Source organism: Mastomys coucha, unplaced genomic scaffold (assembly GCF_008632895.1).
Source record: "Mastomys coucha isolate ucsf_1 unplaced genomic scaffold, UCSF_Mcou_1 pScaffold7, whole genome shotgun sequence".
Taxonomy (NCBI): domain Eukaryota; kingdom Metazoa; phylum Chordata; class Mammalia; order Rodentia; family Muridae; genus Mastomys; species Mastomys coucha.
In genome coordinates, this window is record NW_022196913.1 from 4,554,462 (window position 1) to 4,560,271 (window position 5,810).

General features: G+C 37.9%; 1 protein-coding gene across 1 annotated transcript in view; it reads right to left on the reverse strand.

Moving 5' to 3' along the window:
- Celf2 (CUGBP Elav-like family member 2) overlaps positions 1-4,733 on the reverse strand; it is an 859,338-nt gene extending 854,605 nt beyond the window's left edge. The window contains exons 1-2 of the mRNA XM_031359778.1: positions 4,672-4,733; positions 4,400-4,464 (exon numbers count right to left, since the gene is read on the reverse strand). The gene's annotated coding sequence lies outside the window, so the exon portion shown is untranslated. The remainder of the gene's footprint in view (positions 1-4,399; positions 4,465-4,671) is intronic.
- Positions 4,734-5,810: the final 1,077 nt, after the last annotated feature.

Consider the following 5,810-nt stretch of genomic DNA (forward strand, 5'->3'; position numbering starts at 1 on the left):
TATATATATATATATATATATATATACCACAAACACACACAAACAAACCTTATAAAACAATAAGGTTGCATTATTTAAGGTCCTAAGTTCACACAAATTTGTAACGGCAGAAACAGAAATCGAGTGGGCTGAATTTTTAAAGACATTAATCTAGAACATGTACGGTTAATGAAAGAACTGATGTAACTCTACATCAACTAATATGCAAAGAACAAGTATATGATGGACATCCGATGACCATACTGGGATAACTCATGTAACATATACAAATTCTCTAAAGACCGTAAATCACCAAAGAGAACTGGAGATGAAACTGGGTTTGTAATCACGTTTTCCCACAAAGAAAACTATAGGACCAGAGAGCTTACAGGTAAAGTCCAACAAACATTTAGAGGCAGAACAGAATTCTAATGTGACAACAAAATAGTTTATGAAACAGAAGAGAAAGCAAGACTTCCAACTCTGCTATGAGACTATTTTTAGACTCACTACACCAAACATACCAGAAGACAGATACCAGTTTGCTTCTCTCCTGAACATAGACACAAAAAACCCTTAGAGGGTATTAGCAACTCAGATTCTCAGCATGCAAAGGGGCTGCATCCTTCACTGGAAAAATTCTTTAGCACACGAACAATCCAAGAGGGCTGCCTTTTCCTGATGAAGATTATGGCCAAAAGCCCCTCCACTCTGTGATATGAGACTCAGTCGACTTTTTATCTAAGACTGGCAATAGATTAAGCTGCTAACTTTTGTAATTTTTATATAATATTTTACTGCAAATTCTAGATACTTCAACCAGTTAAGATGAATTGAATTTATCTATATCAGAGCCTAACAGGTTATTATCCAAAAAATCAATAGTTTTATGTAATAGACACAAATATTCAGAAAATAAGATAAAAAATATATTGTATTTAAACAATAACTATGCCTCTGTTATATTAAGGGATAAATCTAACAAAGTTGGAGAAATACTTATACTCAAAATCATAGTCCATCACTGGAATGAAAACAAAAACCAAAAACCAATCAATGCATGGGCAGCAGCAAAGTAGCTGTGGATGCAGATATCCATCAGTGCAGCTATCTGCTCTACAACTCAACTACATATCCCAGGTGATTCTGTAAGAATTTCTGTTTTGACAAATGATGTAAAGTAACTAACAAGGGGAAAGTGGTCTTTATATTGACAGTGTTAGCCATTCATATGGGAAAAATATGAACCTCAATAAAATAACTCATTACACATGATAGATTTATAGATAGAGATGAAATGGTAAAATTTACAGATAAAATCTTAGAAGAATGGCCAGATGTGGTGGCATATGCCTTTAACTCCAAACAGAGAAGCAGAAGCAAGCAGATCTCTGAGTTTGAGGCCATTCTTGTTTACTTAGAGAGTTCCAGGACATTTAGAATGATGTAGAAAGACCCTGTCTGAAAACAAACAACCCATAAATTAGGAGAAAACTCTTTGTTGTATTTAAGTGGGGAAAACAGATCTGTAATCCCAACATTCATGATATCAAAAAGACCATATCGCTAAGGTTATCCTCATCTACACAAGGAGACTGGAGAGAGAGAGATGGAAATACAGGCATGTAGAAAAATAACCCAAGCAAATATGGGAAGTGAGGTGAGAAGATAAGTTTCTTATCACTTGACACAATGCTAAGTTCATCAAGGCTAATTAATCGAATTATCTTTACTAGTTTCCTAGGTAAACTTGCAATACATCAGAATTATTTTGACAATCAAGGTGCGTTTTTTTTTTTTTAATCTCCCCCTCCCTGATTTGAACATGCTGCTTGTTTGGTTGATACCACGTCCATCCTTAACAATAAACCCTACAAACATCTCATTCTATCTGCAAGACATAATTCTTATGCTTTCATACTGGCTTTATATTTCCACTCTGGCATCTTGATAATTTCGTCTGTATGTTGGTGTGAAAAGTCACAATGCATACTCTATTCATCCAATATTTTCTACTTCAACACCTGTGCAATTATAAGGTGTAAACTATCCCCACATGCTGCAAGAGCTAATGATAAATGCAGAGTTACTGTGTAAGAGTTTCAACTTGGAAACTGTCATTGTCACAGCCCTTCAGCAGGGAAAGAATAAAAGACATTCCAACTTCTATGTTTAGGGATCAGAACCTGGGGCTATTGCTGCCTCTTTATTTGCTGGGAAAATGGGTAGGATAAATATGGCTTCAGTGTTGTTCAATGTTTTACTAATGAGGGAGGCATCACTTCAATTGCAGAAATCTACAGAATCGTAAGTTGATTACTAGTTCAGCAACAAACTCCCGCAGTGCAACCTCTGATTTTACATGATGTTCAGCAAGAGAGGAAGCCAGCTTCCACACAGAGCACCTTTGCTTGCTCCAAATCCTGTTAACATGAGAAGTTGGGGAGGTTGAGCTTATCCAATCCTATTCTTATTTTGTGCCAGAAATAAAATTTTGGAGAGGTCTACTGATCTTTATTTTCACTTGTTCATTCAATTAGAAATGTGCAAAAAAGAATAACCTGATTTTGGACATTTGAAAATTTAAGGAAAATGGTAAGATAGTAAATGGATTTTCCTTTTTCATTACTAAGAAGCACACACACTGTTGTTTGACTTGTAGCTGCTCTGAGTAGCTCTTTCAGATCGCTGATTCTCTGCAAAGACACTGTGGAGTTAGTTATTTGTTACTGGGCAACAGTTTATTCCAGTCTTACTGAAACATAGCTAACAGACAGTTACTGGTGGGGAGCAGATTTTTTTCTTTTTAAATAAATGAACTATTAAATCCACAGCATTTTCTCTCATTGTAAAGAGGCAGAAATTATTTTACCAGTTGACATTTCCTAATGTTCTGAGGTCTTTTTAGACATTTCAAGTGGTTCTGGGAGCATTGGTGAAGACCCAAGGGCAGAAGGTTCAGAGCTGTTAAATGTAGAGATGACACAATTAGACAGAATAGCTTCAGAGACCAGTGGATGCACTGTTCCACTCTCTCTAAGATGCGAAGGTACACAACCTTCAAACATATTCTTCAGCAAAGGCTTTGGCAGACAGCTCTTAACTACTGCTTCTGAAAACTTCCATTCTATTTCTGCTAATCCATTTTCTTTTTAAAACTAAGTAAAATCTATCATAGCTAATAAAGCACAGCGGAGGATATTAAATTATATTCCTCGATGGTTTTTTTTATGTATTTAAGAGCAAATTTTAAGTCCTCACTTCTAAGTTTCTTGACCCAGATCTAAGCCAGACTCAGAAAGTCTAAGTATTTCCATGTGTCTTCCTTCCTATTTCTGACACTAAAATCTGCATAAGATCAAAACTTACTACACTGAGATGTACTTTTAAATGACATTCATAGTGTTTAATAATAATGACAATCGTGATAATATTTCCATCTTTTTTTCTCTATAGTATTAAATACAATCTAAAATGTACAGGCGACGGGTACTAATTAACTGAAGCAAAATGCACAGGCACCCAAAGAAGGGATGTCCTATGGTCTACGGAGAGCTAACCTTATACCTTCATCTACAGCGAACAGTCATGCATATAGGAACCTCGCAAGAGGCCAGTTCTAAAGGCAGGGAGAGAAGGTTGCCTCTGGACGTTTACGCTGTGTTTCAACTTCTCCCCTGTCACTGAGTAACAGGTATTGGCACTCCCCAAGCAGTTCTAGTCAGAGTGTGGAGAAATACTTGTTGAGTTTAATTGGATTGAATTAAAAATGGTCCGTTCAAAGAATCAAGTTGGCATCTCAATCAAGTTCAAGGTCTCCAAATGATAGAGGCTCTCCTCCACGGCTGTCTAATGAACCCCTAACTAGTTACAGATAAAAAGGGATTAAAACCACTCCACAGAGCACTTGCTTCATTCTTTCATTATCTGGACTTCAGAAGTCTGTGATAATTACACTGTTCCATAAACAAAAGAAGTTTAATCCTTGTATTTCCTGTTTAAGAACATCAAAACGTTATGATGGGGACCTGTCCTATTAGAATACATAATAACACCTGTCAGGCAGCAACTTTGAGGAAGTCAAGACTTCTGACAGGACACTGGAACTCCAACCCCAAGCAACCGAACAGCTCCTTGACACAGCGCAGCAATCCCAGTCTTACTGCGGCTGGGCATTGAATAGTCAGTTTGCAGAGAGAAGCATCATCCGGGTGGATAGGGATGCGGGTATTCCTTGTTATAAGTATGGCGCGGAGGTCATATATCAGGCAATTATACCTTTTCATTACAGGCTAACCCCTCACAGCAGGGAAGCCTCGCTTATGACAGCATTAGAGAGACAAAGCCTTCAGCTTTTTTTTTTTTTAAAGGAAAAGCCAAAAAAAGAAAAAAAGATTAAAAATTAAATTCATTTTCTTACCAGCACGTTGCAGCACCAACTCGCTCACGGGAATGTTGCTTTTACAGGTTTCTCTTTTAATTATCCTGGAAGCAGGGAGACAAGGGAGGGGGGAGGTAGAGAAGAAGAAGAAGCAGGGTGGTTAAATTAGCGTGCTGGAATCTTTTCAGTTTGTCGCAGAGAGTAGAAAAATTAAAAAAAAAAAAAGGGAAAAAAACTCAGTAATTTAAATTTGCTCTCAGTTCAGGCTGCACCGCTGGGTACCGCCCCTTCTTCCCGCGGGTTTCCTTTACCTGCAAGGCTGGGACTGACGGCCACTGTTCAAACACAAAAAGGCAGCCAGCATGCTGGGACCATTCTGTCTGCTGTTTGGGTCTCACTTGTCCTCTCAAGTGAGCATCACCACCGGGAAGGTGTTCTGCAGCTCCTTTCCGGGCACTCCCATGTCATTCCTTACCATGGGAGCTGATCACACGTAGTTGGGGATTTGCTTACAGTTTGCTTTGTTTTATTACTCTACCTTTATAACATTATTTATTGCAATTATATTTTTACTAATATTATTTATCTTGTGCCATCTTTTGTATTCCTCACTGTCCCCTCTCTCCTGCTCCAAAACACACTGTCTCCTGTCTTTTCCTTTATATCACAAACATGAGCACATTTATGCACACAGCAGAATACATGTCAAAATTATAAGCGGTCCCATTCCTCCTTGGACTTTTTGACTTTCTTTCGTTTTTTGAGCCTGCAATGTTAAGGTACTTTGTGTGAAAGCATGCCTGGAACCAAGTTTCTAAAAGCACCAGAAACTTCTAAGAAGGATGAAACATGGAAGCAACTTTCCATTATCAAATTCAAAGTGGGTATCTTAATGTTTATGAAGTGGGTAAGAAACCCAAGATCATGGAGTTAACCTTGGTGCATACAGAAAATTTAAACCATGATATAGAAACCTTCTGAACTGGAGCAACAGTAGCAAAGCATGATGCTCAAGACACCATGTTTCTAGTTTGCAGCACAGAAAAAGTATAAGAAAAGACATCTTGCTTCCACGAGTAATTATATTACCTACATGGAGTTTTCAACAGACCTCCTATTGTTACCTCTCTGATCAGGGAGTTAAACGCTACTTTTTGATTGACACTATCATAGACAGAGTGTGTTCTGGGTCTTCTACAGGTGTGTCTCCTGCTCCAGCTTTCCTTTCATACTATAATATGATTTAGCTTCTCTTTCCAAAGTTTCAAACTGTCTACTTCCTGGTAAGTGGACCATAATGATCTGTCATGCCACAAAGCCACACAGCAATTGGGAATAAAGGATGCCCCAAGAGCTCAGGAGATAGCCCAGTCAGTGAAATGTTTCTTCACATGATGTTAACCAAAGTTTGATTTCGCCATGTATATAAAAATAATCCATAAACTGTGCA